Source organism: Diplotaxodon limnothrissa, linkage group LG3, assembly GCF_057381915.1.
Source record: "Diplotaxodon limnothrissa isolate DT_005_m linkage group LG3, D_limnothrissa_male_GT1.1, whole genome shotgun sequence".
Classification (NCBI taxonomy): domain Eukaryota; kingdom Metazoa; phylum Chordata; class Actinopteri; order Cichliformes; family Cichlidae; genus Diplotaxodon; species Diplotaxodon limnothrissa.
In genome coordinates this window covers 18978554-18994460 of record NC_140598.1, presented here as the reverse complement: position 1 = coordinate 18994460, position 15907 = coordinate 18978554, and the positions used below count along the sequence as shown (strand labels likewise).

Genomic DNA, 15907 nt, shown 5'->3' with positions numbered 1-15907 from the left:
TACTAATCTGTAATATACAAGAGCAATAATAGGTCAGCGTAGTAAGTGTTAACAACTGCTGTAGAGTATTTTCTTTTTCATGTCGTTATTAAAATGCTTTGTTTTATTTATTTGTGTAGAAACGAGCACGTCTCATGTTTCTGCAGATTTTTATTTTATGGAGATCTGAAGCCATCTAGTGGTCATCCCAATATTTACACATCAGGTTGTATTATTGTGATTAAAATGTTTTCAATTAGTGAAAAAACAAAATGAGGCTGTAACAGTTTTATTGTACAGTTGTGAGTCGGCTTAGTTTATTTTTGGTACTTTTGCAATAACTGTACTGATTTTTGTGTACTCGCACACAAATGTTGATTCCACGAAATACAAACAGATACTGAAACGTGTAACAGCTGAATTGTTCATTGAACAAATAATGAACAAGTTCTCACAATCATCTCTTTCCAATGGAACCTATAACCAGATAGGTTATAGGTTCTTATACTTCCGTGTGCCTTATGTATGAACTCTGGTTGTGTTTACTGACCTTGAATCGATTTTATGTACACGGCCCTCGAAAATCTGTCAAATGTTTTAGTACGACTTTGCTAAGCTACGAAGCCGCACCGCTTGATGGATTGTCGGAGCATTACGGCTATCGTAGGCGGAGCCTCGCGGAGTGATACGTGCTGTGCTTCAACATAATATTACCGTATTGTGTGTGTGTAACCTCTTTTTAAGTTTTGTACATAGTATACATGATTATGCTCAGGATCTGTCGGCCAGTTTCCACTGGAAATGCCTTTTGGTTAAACTGTCAGCGAGGAATTTGCATTTGCACTGTTAAATTTTTATTATATTATTATATATTATATAACTTTGAATGCACATTAAAAAAAACAGCTGCTTGTTTAAGTGAAAATACATTGGGGGTTTTTGTTTTACACTAATAAAGTTGTAAATTATTTTGTCTAGTGTCAATTATATCATCAGTTATATATATCGTTATCGCAAATTTTCAAATGTATATCGTGATAAATACTTTTGGTCGCTCTGCTCTAGTAACTACATAAATTGCAAAAAAGTGCAATAAACTACAAAAAAGTAAAAAATTGTTGTTTTTTTACATATATTTATAGTTAGAGAAATGTAAGAGGTTTATCCCTCAAAACTGTAAATACAAAAAAATTGCACAAAATAGTTTCCAACAACAGGAAATTTCTTTTGAGCGTCTTCATAGTTTTATTTTTGAGATACACCAATTTTTATATACAGCAGGAAAAAAGAAAATAAATAGTACAATGCAAATTTGAAACAAAAAAAAAAAACAGCATGTGCATCAAAATAATAATGGATTGCAATTACAATTTCACTATTCATTCACTCTCACATTCACACACTGGTGCAGGCAAACCACAGTTGTAGCTGTAACGGAGCGGAAAGGCTGATTTTATTTCCAAGGTGGTTTGTGTTTTTTAAAAGGAAGGAAACCTTCCTCAAAACAGGCAGAGCAGTGGAGCCGCCAAGGGAAAGCACACGATAAAAAAACTGTAGAATTAAAAATATAATTTATTATATTTAAATAGTTAAAAATGTAAAATGAATTAAAACAACCTTGGCCAAGGGATAACACAATAAAAATCAATCAAACACAACATTAAAAGTCCAGTGGGATCCACCACGGCATAAAAGTCCCAGGGAGTTAAGAAATCCAGCGAAGTAAAAGGGAAACCCAGCGGAGTCCTCTCCTTCCTTTCCGCATTCGCGTCTTGATATGCTAGAGAAAGGGAGGAGCGGCAGTCACTATTCTTCCGGCAGTTTTTATTCAATAAAAGGGGATAAGTCGAAGACTTACCCCGGGTGGGCAGAGCTCTCAACTCCGCCCGCCGCTTCTTTAAAACTGCAAAGCCACACAGCCGTCCCGTGCCTTCCGCTGGTGCTGTCTCCGCTCTCCCCGCTGGTACTGTCACTCTCTGCACTGGTGCCCTGTGCGCTGGTGTTCTGTGCTCCCTCGAACCCAACTCCAACCCTCTTATGTGTCATTGAGCACTCTGTAAATTACCTTGCCTTTCCTCTCAGGTGTGTCTCTCCAGGACAATTTGACGGTAACTAAAACATGCAAACTAAATAAAACACTGCACAAAATATAACCAATACATGCAATATAAAAAATAAATAAGTACACTTCACATTAAAATACAGCACAGCAAAACAACATCCGTCCTTCCCTGGATGACATAGCCACAGCTGCCCTGGGGCAGACTGACAGAAGCGAGGCTGCAATAACGCGCCATCTGGCCCACACCAGTATGCGGTAGGGTAAAGTGTCTTGCCCAAGGACACAACCACCAGGACAGTGAGAGCTGGGGATCGAACCGGCAACCTTTCGGTTACAGATGAGCTTCTCATGCAATTTGAGTTCTAAGCATCCCAGAAACGATTCAGAAAAGCATGAAGTCAAACATGAGTTTTAAAAACACCAGTATAGGCTTATAAAGCAAGGCCCATATGTAAAAAAAAACTACATTTTCTGCAAAATGACGTCAATCCAATTTCGGACATGCAATAGTTCGTGCTGACGTCTATTCCAATGTAGGAAGTGTTACAAACAGCTGATCGGATCGGCAAAGCGTGTTTCTGGAATATTATGTTTTTGTTGCTGCAAGTGCTTTTTATGCAATTTTTGCAAAGCTATATGTGGAAGGAAACCGTGGCCTAAGACAAGCTGAATGAATAAGATGTAACTACAACTCCTCTGGTTTCATATGCCAAAAAAGTTATTGCGCTAGCTTATGTGGTTCCAGTTCTCCAGAGATTTAAAAATAGTTATGCAAAAGAGAGCGTGCCCGCTCGGACCGGTTTTAAAGGGTTAAGAGGATAAAATGACCCTATTAATATATCCATATTGATACATATTGATACCATCCTTTCACTCTTCACATGCGTTTACTAAATGTAATAAAGCTTTATCCCTTTATAACAAATAGAAATCCCATCATCACTATATTATTCATTCGAACCACAGATTGTGGGTCTAATTGAAGTGAGATCCACAGCTTTGACAGCCAACAAGCACTGATCAGCTGACCTCAGAGAGCCAGATATTATGTATGGTTGCAGTAACTCACTGACAGTCACTCTTCAGCAACAACATCGTGCACAGAGCAGCCTTCAAGGAGCACACGCAGTTTGAGATCTGGTGAAGCGCTCGCCATCATCTTTAACATCGTCGTCATGGTCGTCATCATCAGGGAGATGTAGTTTTATGGTCTCAGTAAAAACTCTCGCAATTGCTTCATACTAATCTGTAATATACAAGAGCAATAATAGGTCAGCGTAGTAAGTGTTAACAACTGCTGTATTTTCTTTTTCATGTCGTTATTAAAATGCTTTGTTTTATTTATTTGTGTAGAAACGAGCACGTCTCATGTTTCTGCGGATTTTTATTTTATGGAGATCTGAAGCCATCTAGTGGTCATCCCAATATTTACACATCAGGTTGTATTATTGTGATTAAAATGTTTTCAATTAGTGAAAAAACAAAATGAGGCTGTAACAGTTTTATTGTACAGTTGTGAGTCGGCTTAGTTTATTTTTGGTACTTTTGCAATAACTGTACTGATTTTTGTGTACTCGCACACAAATGTTGATTCCACGAAATACAAACAGATACTGAAACGTGTAACAGCTGAATTGTTCATTGAACAAATAATGAACAAGTTCTCACAATCATCTCTTTCCAATGGAATGTCATATATCAGTAATAACAAAAAAGGACCTCACAGCAGAAGCATAATGTGTTGTACATGTATTTTTCATTTATTGTATTTACCAACATCAAGAAGTCACAAGCAAGCAGCACATTAAAGACGTGCAGTGTTTTCAGAAAGAGATTTTTCTTACTACAGATATGTGAAATGTCCTGTTATGGTTTATTACACACAGGCAAATCATTTAAACATTATAGTCCATTGTAAAGAGGTGATTGTGCGAACTTGTTCAATATTTGTTACACCAAAGCATACTTGATGCTTGATGTAAACATAACCATGAAACTAGCCTCATAGGATATTTCAATAACCCAGTAAAGTCCAGAAAGATCGAAAGACTGGGTCGAAGACCAAGTGCCATGACACAGAACGGTTAAATCTTTCTACAAAAATCCTCTTACTGCTCTAGAGTCGGTCAGGCAGCTCCTCCTGCTTCATTCTCCTCAGGAAGTCCACTGTGATCTTCAAATGCCTCTCTGCTGCTGCTCCTCTGCTCATCATCCTCCCATTCTGGGTAATCTGGACTCAGAACCTTCTGGATCTTCTTCAGCTCGTCCTTCACAAAAGTGATGATGTTGTCCTCCAGCAGCTGGAACAGAATACTTTATGAATGAACCAATCAGACTGAAATCATGGAGCCAAACATCAGATCCATGTTGGACACACTGACAATCCACCGGTCTACAAAGAGCAGCATGGAGATGATTGTGAACAGAATAGATGTAAAAGTAGTTGTTGTACATGTGCAGACCATAAATATGGAGTCCAGCTGTGTTTGATGCTGCTGGGCAGACTGACCACTGGGAACCTCTGAGCTCTGCTGGTCCACACTGTGGAGGAATAATAAAAAATTAGCTCAATCACAAGGTACGTTTTCTGCTCTGTGTTAGTTCTCAGACAACATAATCGTAATTAAGTGTGTAAAGCTTTAAATTGTGTCCTAGATATATTAGGCTAGGGGTGGGAAACTCCAGGCAAACAAAGACACAAAACACTAACTTGACTCTAAACAGAAGAAACTAGCAGCTTTTTCTGTTCTGAGCTTATTTATATTTGACACACATGCTTCTCTTTGTGCAAACAGACGTTGCACTATAAGGGTAACCTAGCACACAATGACTGGACAGCACAGCTGATGATGCTGGGAGATCCTATACGCAGCAACACAGGAACACTGAGAACAAAAGTTTAAACATTGATTATATTGAGATCAGCAGCCGACCCAGTCTAGATAAAGGCGAGCAGCTGGGACCGCTGCTGCACCAAAAACAGGTTTCCAGTGTTTCCATGTGTGTGTGTGTGTGTGTGTGATGTCTTTTGTTCTCAGTGTTTCTGTGTTGCTTTGTATAAATAAGCACAGAACAGAAACAGCTGCTCGTTTCTTCTGTTTAGAGTCAAGTTAGTGTTTTGTGTCTTTGTTTGAGGCCTGATGTCGAGCAGAGGTGTGTGTAACTGCACTGGTCTGTTATATGTGTGAAGTGTGTGCTTCTCTTCAGCATCATCTTCGTCACTGCTGATTCCTTTGTGTCATCATTTGTTGAGAAGAGAGAACAGTTATAACGGAGGAGCAAAGGGAAGCCCTGAAATCTAAAGGAAGGACAAGTGTTGGCTCACCAGTGATCCCAGCAGAGGCCACTGGTTTGGCTGAAGTTGTCAGGGGTAGGGATAGCTCAGTAGGTAGAGTGGCGGCTCCATGATCGGAGGAATTTCCCCACGGGGATGAATAAAGTAATCATTATTATTATTAAAAATAGTAAGTGTGTGATTCAGGTTTTTCCAAGGCTATTATGGGCTAAGATGTTTTACATTGTAATAATACTAATCACAGGAAGTTGGTACTATATTAATCTTTAGTTCATTAAAGGACATAATCTGAAAAAAAAAAAACCTCCAAGATTCATTTTTACAAACTTTTACAAAAATATTTATAAACAGCAATTCAGAGTCTAAAATTGTATAAGCCTTAGCTTTTAAGTAAGAATATGATACAAATTACAAATTATATGGAGTGAAAATGACTAAACACCGACTTCAGAGTTTTCAGAGTACAATGCAGACTCTGCAGTTCTGCAGAAAGAAGTTTGGCTTCCGACTGCGGTCTGGAGTGTGGGGCCTCCCTGCTGCTGCGGAGTCGGGGCGGTCTGCCTCTCCCCACCGCAGGGAAAAGGGTAACACCACCTGGGTCTGGGTGCAGTTCCCCCCTCCAGGGGCAAGGGCACCTAGACCCGGTTCGTAGAGTACGCTTGGGGAGTGTGATCGTGTGTACAACGTCTCTTTATGTCTGTCTCCACGTTGGTTGAGTGTGGAGTAAGTGCATATGAGAGCATGAGGGTGGGAATGGATGTTTGTGTCTGTGTGTGCCTGTATGTCTGTGTCTATATGTCAGGTTGGGTGTCAGACACCACCTCTCTGGGGACATCTCAGGCCCTCCAAGGTTTGGAGGCCTATCTCCCCCCACCATCACTTCCCCTGCCAGTGGCGGACTCCCTCAGACATCGGTGCATTGGTGGTTCTTTGTGTCTGGGGGTGGGCGTCCGGGTACACACCGGCTCACTCCTTGGCGGCCGCTTATCAGGGCCTGGAGCCTGGGGCTCGCTCGGGCCACTTCGGAGGTGGGGTGCCCCCGGCCTCTCGGCCTGGGGCTCGGTCACTCAGGCACAGCTGGCTGCCGGCGGAGCTCACGGGCGCGTCACTGCAACTCCCCCTGGCTTCTGCTCCGCGGCTGCTGAGTGAGCCCTCATCTGGGACTCTCCTCAGCTCTTACTGGGACAGTGGCGCAGCTGCCCCTCTGTTGGTCTTCCTTGGTCTCTTGTGTTCTGGGGGCCTCTGGATGTCTGGAGTTTTGATCTCCTCCATACCTCCTTCATGCCCTGGAGGACGGGGCTGTGGCCCCCCCACACCCTCTAGCAGATCATTACATGAAGGAACCTTTTAAAAACAAGCGCGTCCATGCTCACAGGTGTACACACGGGTGATCACACCCACAAACTACACCCTTTTTGGCTCCTACCTCAAAGCACACTGTGTTCTGTTGATCTTATGTGCTGCACAATAATGTTTAATATTTAGTATTTACTGTCATATTCCCATATATCATTGTGATGTTGTTTATTCTATTACTCTTGTTCTCTTCTGCTTGTTTTCTTTTTTCTTTCTCAGCAGGTGATCCAGGTGATTGATATATGCATTTTTTTTCTCTGCCCGTTCTGTTGGTTTTTGTCTTTTGCCCTTCTCCCCCGTCCCTCTTCTCAGCTGTTTCTCTTTCCCTCTTTCTTTCTCCCCTTCTTTCCCCCAGTCAAGTCTGTCCCGTATTCAGCAAGTGAAAATAAAATAAACAATAAAAGGTGAATCAAATGGACCATTATGGCAAGGCTGGGATGGTCAGTTTGGTAAAGTAAATCCGTTGGGCATCTTTCTTTGCCTTTAGACAATAATTCTGATGCAAAAGAGCCAAACGGGACAGAAAAAAAAGAAGAAAAAAAGAAAAAAGTACTGCTAGACAACCAGGCTGCTTTAAAGCAGGTGATATTTAGGTTGGAAAATAAAAAACAAGTTGATAATAAACATTTTACAAAATCTTTTGGCAGCTAACATCTGGAAGTGAGCTGTTCTTTGGTGGTAATTAACAGTTTGTTCGGGTTGGTAATTATGTAATGAAAGGTAGCAGTAAAGGTCACAAACACACACACACACACACACACACACACACACACACACACACACACACACACACACACACACACACACACACACAAACAGACAGACACACACACACACACACAAACAGACAGACCCGGGGAAGAAACTCACATTCCAGGAATAAAACACTGTGATGTTTCAGAAGCATCTGACAGTAAACATTAGTGTTGTGTGAACTGTGCAGCTGCCAACAAGAACATTTCTTGTGGGCAACCAGTAAATATTATGTGGGGGAAATGAACGGGGGTAGTTACTCTAAGGTCTGAGTTCAGACCAAGTAAACATCAGTAACCAGTTAAAGCCAGAAACAGTGAGTGCAGCACCGTCATGACACCCGAAGTTCTGATATTGTTCCACCAGGAAGCAAAACCTCAGCGTCATTTATCTGTCTGATGGTTTTTTGTGTTCTTAGGTTGATCCTGCCAGTTAGTTTAGGGTTTTTTTCTCTTTCTAAGAGAAAGACAGCCTTTGTGCTTGGACATGTCCGAAACTAGGACTAATATGTATTTTTAATTTTGGAACAGTGCACTTAAACAAACCTGCCAGGTGTCATCCCTGCAGGGGTGATGTTTTTTGTGTTGTTGATGATATATTATTATTATTATTATTATTATTTTACATTTTATTTGAAAGCACCTTTCAGTGCATTCAGTGACACTGTACAAAGCAGAATAATAAAAGCAACATCAAAGCAAGAAGTTTACACATAAAATTGTAAAACAGATTTAAATTAGCAGAGTTGAGAGGTTATGTGGGATAATCTATTTTGAACATGTGAGTTTTGAGTCTACACTTTAAAAAGAGAGAAGGAAGTGATATTCCTTATATCAGGAGGAATTACAGAGTCGAGGAGCAGAGCAGCTGAATGCCCTGCTCCCCATGGTGGCAAGATGGGGGACAGAGAGAGAAAGAGGAAGAAGATCTGGGACACGGAGATGGTGATCGGAACCAAATCAGAGAGAAATGGAAAGAAATGGAAACCTGCAGTCAGCTGAGACTGAAGAAGTCACCTGGATGAGTGACCAAACGTTTCTCACACAAAATGCTACGTCCAGATGAACAGAATCAACTTTTGGAGACTCTATAGAAGAGAACAGACGCACGGAGACGGAAACTAAATGCAAGAAAAGACGGGCAAAATAAGATGGAAGTACAGAAGACAGAGACGCAGACTCGACACAGAGAGGAAGGGAAACAGACACCGAGACAAACAGGAGTTCCAGAATAATCCGTGAGACGTAAACTTGACGACTCAAAGAACTTAAACACTCATAAAGTGCAGGACGGTGACTCATCGTAGCAAACAGCGCTGTGAATATGTTTCATTTACACTGTAACTCTGTTACTGTTCATAACATTCAATTATAAAATGATAGCTTTAAAATATGTGTTTGTATCGTTCTGTGTCAGCTGTGGTGAAGTTATTTCAACAGAACATGTTGTCACAGCATCATCAGTTATAATCTTGTACAATTACAAACGCGTGCATCACTGTGAACATGCAAAGTGTAACTCATGTTTCATGTTTCAGCTGCTGGAAGTGAAAGCATGTCTGCCCAGAGAGGAGACCAAGAAGAAGAAGAAGTGAGAGAAGAAAAGTGGAAACACTGTAGAAACTTTACAAACTTGTTCAGCGTTTTTGGTTTTGTTTTAAATTTATGTGATGATTCCAAAAACACTGCTGATTAAAAATGACTGATTGACTTTTGACTGATTGTCTCATTTAATGAATAAATTGATACTTATCATATTAAACTCCTCTGGGTTACCATAGTAACATGACCAGCAAAGATGCTTTGACATGCAGACTGGAGCAGCCAGGGATCAAACCACCGACCTTTCTGTTGTCAGGTGACCTGCTCCACCTCCTGAGCCCCACTTCTCATGACAAATGACTCACTTTTCCCTTTCTGTTATTCTCACTGACACTTGAGGATTCATCATGTTTGATCAGAGGTTTTCTTATCACGTCTCTGTTCTGTGTTCGGCACAGATTACACAACACCGACACAATGTTGTGGAGTCTGTGTAAACAGTGTTTCTGTGGTGACCGCAGCTCACTGTCCTGATCATTCCCTCTGTTACCGTCCTCCCTGTTAAACATGTTTGCTGTGTGTGATGTTAGCATGAGCTTTGCTCCAGTTTATCACCGGGTCCCATCATGCTCTGCAGCTCTGTGGGTCAAACTGAAAACACTTTGTAGGTGTTGTTTCCTGAGCTGCTGCTTATTCTGCAGCCACAGGATGTGCCAAAGGCTCAGGGAGGGGCAGCCATGTGACCAGTTCGGGTGAGAGAAAGAAGACATCAAAGATGTGCTGTGGAAGAGCCAGATATGAATAATAACTAATGATTAAAGACGTACAGGTGTATTAACACATAGTGAGTGAAGAAGAAACACCCAGTGCATCATGGGAGCCCCCCAGCAGTCTACACCTATTGGGTGGTTGTTACATGTACAAGATTCAAACTTGTAATTTGAACTAAATAATTTCATTTTTCTATGGTGAACATAATTAAATCATGTAGCATCTGCATGAAACTCAGCAACTTAATTCTTGTTCATGTTGAGATGACAGGATACAATCTAGTAAGAGTGGTTTGTTGCCTGGACTCACGAAATTCACAAGATACCATGATGTCACGATTAGTGGAGCGGACTCAGGCGCAGACCACAAGTTTCTTCAAATCAAAAGTGAATTTATTTACAGTGTTCTCCACGGTGAAATATATATACACACACACACAACGGTGTCTGGGGAAAAGGGGCTGTGGTTCCAGGGTCCGGGAGTGAAAGGGGCAGGAGTCCAGGGACGGGAGATTTCCATACAGCCCTCGCAACCACACACAGCTCCTCTTCTTTCCTCTATCACTCTTGCTCACGCTCAGTCACCGTGCACAGGGAAAACAGGTCCAGGGGAAATCTATACACAGACAGAGAAACAGTTAGTCTCCTGGTTCAGACGTACTCACGAACAAACTTTGCAGAGTGCAGGACGACTGACGCTGACGGCTCAACGATCCAGCGACGAGTAGAGCAGACTCGCCATCTTAAGTAGGACTCCAATTCTCATAATCAGCGGCAGGTGTGCTGATCATCTCCAGGTGCGTGGGCCAGGAGCAGGAGCCCATACTGAGCTCCGCCCCGGCAGGAGAAAGAGAGAGTGGAAGAGGACGAGAGAGAAAGGGAGAGCAGAGGCGAGAGAGGAGAATAAACAAAACAAAGCCTGACTGCTGTCAGCTGGCGAGGTGCGGGGACCATGACACATGAGATGTCAAACTGCAGGAAAATCACTGGAGTTTTAAGAGACAGACAACTACACCCACACTACGTGTTTGCTGTTTATTGTGGTTTAACCTGTCAAAGACAAAAACATACAGAAAATTCTGCATCAATCACAACTTTCCTAGTTTTGTTAAGCCTCACAGCAAGAAGGGCCTGGGTTCAAATCCACAATCTGGCTGGTTTGCAGGGTGTAATTAGAGTTATTGGTGATTCTAAGTTACCCATGAATGTAAGTGTAAATGGTTGTTTGTCTCTATTAAACCATCAACCCACATATTGGTTCGTTAAGCAAGACTAGCAGCAATTCCCTTGATTAACAAAGTAGTTGTTCAAACAACAAGATTTCCTTGTGTTCTCCTGAAGTTTTTAACTTGTGTTGAATGAATTAAAACTTTCAATCTACATGCTTAAATAAATCTCCTCAAGTTAATGTGAGTATACTACAATGATCCAAGGTAATCTGATTACATCAAACAACCAAATGCCAAATGTGTTGGTTTGACATGGTCAAAAATCGGTTATTGTACTTGGTTAAATCATGTAGAAAAAGGTGCCATGATTAAATTGTGTTCATCCAACAACAGAGTTTTTGGAGTGTAACTAAGGGAGGATCCAGGGTCACCTGGTCCAGCCCTAACTATATGCTTTAGCAAAAAGGAAAGTTTGAAGCCTAATCTTAAAAGTAGAGATAGTGTCTGTCTCCTGAATCCAAACTGGAAGCTGGTTCCACAGAAGAGGGGCCTGAAAACTGAAGGCTCTGCCTCCCATTCTACTTTTTTTTTTTTTTTTGTGTCCCGTTTGGATCTTTACCATCAGAATTGTTGTCTTAAGGCCAAGAAAGATGCCAAGCAGATTTATTTTACCCAGTGGATCATCATGGCCTTGCCATATTGGTCCATTTGATTGACCTTTATTATAATTATGAGTTTATTTTATTTTCGGTTGCTACAAACAGGACAGACATGACTGAGGGATAGGACAGGGAGAAAGAATGAAAGAAAGAGAGGGAGAGAAAGAAAACCAGAGGAGAGAAGAGACGGTGAGAAGGGGGGGAAGAGAGAAAAAACACCTGGATCACCTGTATGGAGAAAAAAACAGAAGAGAAAGCAAACAAAAAAAGAGCAACATAATAAATACAGCACCATCACAATAAGCTAGCTAGCAGTAGATAACAGTAGATACTAAATATTAAACGCTATTGTGCAGCACGCAAGATAGACAGCGCACAATGTGGTTTGAGGCAGCAGCAGAGTGTCACACAAACAGCTTTAACTGCACAACGACACACTTTTTAAAGGGTTTAGTGTGAAGACTGTGATCCAGGTCTGAAGGAGATCCACGTCACCGTCAAACCTGTCACTCACTCAGGACTAAAAGCCTTTATATTCTGACATCACTTCCTGTGCTGTAAGTCCCGCCTCCCTCAGTTTGAGCAGCTCTGAGGTTAATAAGACACATATAAGAGTCAGAGTTCAGCATCAGCCCACAGTCATGTTACAGGTGACTCCAGGCTGCCAGCATAGCTGAGACACTGACAGAGGAGCTGTGAGTGTGAATGTGATGAAGCATCACTCAGTGTTTCACATCCATCATGTTAGAAACACTCAGGAAGTGTGACTGTGTGGCTGCGACGTTTACAACAGTCTAACATGTGCTGTCAACCAAACCATTTCATGTTTCTATGGTAACTAAATCATTAGGATCGAATCTGTTCTTGTTGAGGTGACCTGTTAGTGTTTGGACTCGTGATCACGTCACAAGATCACGTGAGATTTCAAACCACAGGAGAATCACTGTGGTTATAAGAGGCAGACACCCGCACACACACCACGTGTCTGCTGTTGTTGTCAGGGAAATGAAGGCCGCATCTCGAGCAGCCTTTGAGTTGGGACAGCCTTCATTTCGTCACTGTGATGCAATTGGCCTCAAAATGTGGCCTTTAAGGCCGCAGACCCTGAATTGGGACGCAGCCAGGGTCTGCATCCTTTGGAGGCTCCAATTGAAGGCTGCAGGATGAGTCGGGTGTATCTTTCATGGCCCACTATATTTCAGAATTATAGTGTTACATCATATTCTATAAGGATGTGTTTGTATACTTTCTGCCCAGTTTGGCCCATTTAGCAGAAGTCAGAGCTTTTCTTGGTGGACAGACTTCCAGAGCGGAGACAGCAGGTTTTTCTGCTTCCTGATTGGGAGTCTGGCAAGATGTGCAGGGCTTGAATTTGGGCGCATCATGTTGAGAACACACAAACAAAGGCAGCAGACACACAAAAGTTCACCAGCTCACTGACAAAAACTGACAAAAACAAAAAGATGAAGAGCTAAAGAGACAAAACGACAGATAGCAACAGAGAGACAGACCAATGAAGATGCAGCAAGAACAGATACAAATACACTGACGTGGCTCTTAAACGGGCCTTTGGGAGGTTTTCAAAAAGCAGATGTAGGAAGCAATAATAACAGGCTGATTGTTTACTCAGCAGGTTCTTCATCAAAGTATTGTGAATTCAGAAGCACCTTATACACCACTGGTTATCTGTGCTGCCACACTGGGAGATATTTGTAGGACTGGTTTAGACTGGTGGAGAGAAATTTAGTTGTGTTGATGCAAGTTTGACTTGTTTTAACTACAACAAGTAGTACAGTATATTAATAACATGTCAAAATAAATCTATACATTAAATCCTTCGTGATGTGAAGACATTCAGGCATGCAGCTGCAAACTGTCGGTGCAGTGTAACGACTGAGTGATGTGAGTGAGCAATGATATTTTGCTGGTACTCGTTTTGCATCTGCTCGATCTTTGTATTGGTGAAAGCTGACAGTGTGAAGCTTTTGACTACACGTTTTCACTCTTTATATTTGTGCCCTTGTGTATATCACGCTATTTATTGTTGTCAGTGTATTTATAGAATGATCTTTCTATTTCAGTCATTTAATGTTTTCCGTTTCTCACTGAAAACATTTTCAAAGTCCACAGAAGTGGTTTGTGTCATCTGTCTGCTACTACAATGGCGCCATCGTGTGGACACCAGCAGGACCTACACAGCTGAGGAGGAACTACAGGAAGTGTTTCTTTATGAATGAAAGTAGCTTCAGCTCGGAGGCTCTGCTTCGCTGCTCAGGTATGTTTTCTCTTTAGTTTTAAAGATGTTTTGCGGTCAGACTCCCGCCGTTACTTCGAGTGTGTGTTTCACAACATCGTCACATTCAGTTATTGTCGCTTTAAACTTGATCCACGCGGTAAACTCTCCGCATGTGTTCAGGATATGATAGGATACTCCGAGGTTAAATAAGGTGTTCCTGCAGACACGGGAACCATAAACTGAGCTGTAAACGTTTAAAGAGAGACACAAGTGTTACGACTCTAACTTGTATGTACGGCAAACGTTTTTTGGTTTTTTTTGTAAAATATATAGGTCATATCTATATGGCTGCCTTTATTACGGCGATGCGTCGGCCATACCGGGCTACTCAGGGGAAGGATTATTGTACATTACAGCAGACAGTGTAACACAGAAATGTATAATGTTAATAACAACAATCAACAAATACATCCATAAACCATTCTAACAGTACTGCAGGGTCTCTGACAGACACAGCTGTTCGTGTTTTTCCCGTCACGGTTACAGGAAGTGACCAAATCAAAGGCCAGGGATGTTTTTGACTTCAAACTTTGTGCAGAAGAGTTTAAGTAGTGAAATAATACGATTTAAAAGCAATAATTAGAAACTACAGACATTACAAAACAGTAAAGAAAGTTTATGTTGTTTAATGTTTTTTGTGAAATCCCGGAGATCAACCAGTAATCATTCAGCTGTTATCCCAGAGTGTTTTTAATAGTGGAGAAATAAAACAGATTGTCACGCCCGAAACGAGGGAGTGGACACAACTCAAAAGCACTTAAAATAAGATGGCTAAAAACATTTATATTTTGGGTAAGGTTAGAGATTTATTAGACTACAAGGCGATGCATACTTTATACTTTTTCCTGTATCTTAGTTACTGTGTAGAAATTTGGGGGGATACATATGTAAATACCATAAAACCTCCATATTTATTACAGAAGAAAGTGACACAAAGGATTCATATTCACGTTAAATACAGAGGACAAACGAATCATTTGTTCATAAAATTGAAACTATTGAAAGATTTAGTGAAATTACAGACAAAATAAGGCTAAAAATAATATATTAGCCCTCAAGTTACAAATATCATTTTCAATTTGTTTAGGAGGTGAGGACAGAAGGAAATATCATTTTTAGCATCAGTTGGCAGGACTACACAAATGAGTCCAACGGTTATAAGATTGTGGAACTGCTCATTATAATTGTAAGAGTTGTACAAACATGCGCTGTTTTAAAATGTGCTATGTTTAAAATGATAAATCAATATGATGAATTTGAAAGAAATGTGAGTTAACTGGGGGTCATTCTCGTCTCCTTGCTATTATGCGGTGGGGTATATTGCTGGTTATATTCTTGTTGTGTGCTTTGTGCTACGAACTGTAGACAAACGTTAATGTGTTCCTTGGTTGATGGTGCCCACTTGTAATATCATTTGGAGTGCAGATAGGGGACACGGTTTAATAAGAATATTTTCTTCTTCCTGCTCCTGTTCACTCAGGGGTGCAGTGTGATATTAAGGGAAATCACAGTTTGTGTGTGTATGAAGGGAAACTGTTGAACCAAGTGTGAAATAAATAACTCTCAGATCTCAAAGTTTATTACAGGAAGTCAGGTGTGACAAAAGAGAGTAATGAAAACAAGACTTTTAGTGAAAGACAAACTAAAGACGAGAGCCTAAAAACCAGTTCTGAGGGATGTTCTTTTACAAGGAGTCACATCACTTTGCATGAAACAAAATGAATCACTAGAAATGATCTACAAGCTATGAGATGCTGTCGAAGCACTAAAGGAACCGGTATGAACAGTACTGTGAGAAAAACGCTATAAACTATGAAACAGTACTATGAGTAAACATTTCAGTGAGCCACCATAGTGGCAGGAGTCCCCACATGTGCTAGGGTGAGGGCTAAGAGTCACAAAGGGGAGGGGGGGGGGGGGGGTCATCAAGGACGAGGAATGGGGAACCAGGCACGGGGTAACATCCAGCAGGAACCTTGAAGCTATTGGCAAGTGCAGTTATGAGCTGGAGACCTCAGAGTCACTGT

The 15907-nt window shown here is 41.3% G+C and overlaps 1 protein-coding gene across 1 annotated transcript in view; it reads right to left on the bottom strand.

Moving 5' to 3' along the window:
• LOC146634784 (neoverrucotoxin subunit beta-like) overlaps positions 1 to 15907 on the bottom strand; it is a 368566-nt gene that overhangs the window by 181926 nt on the left and 170733 nt on the right. The window lies entirely within an intron of this gene.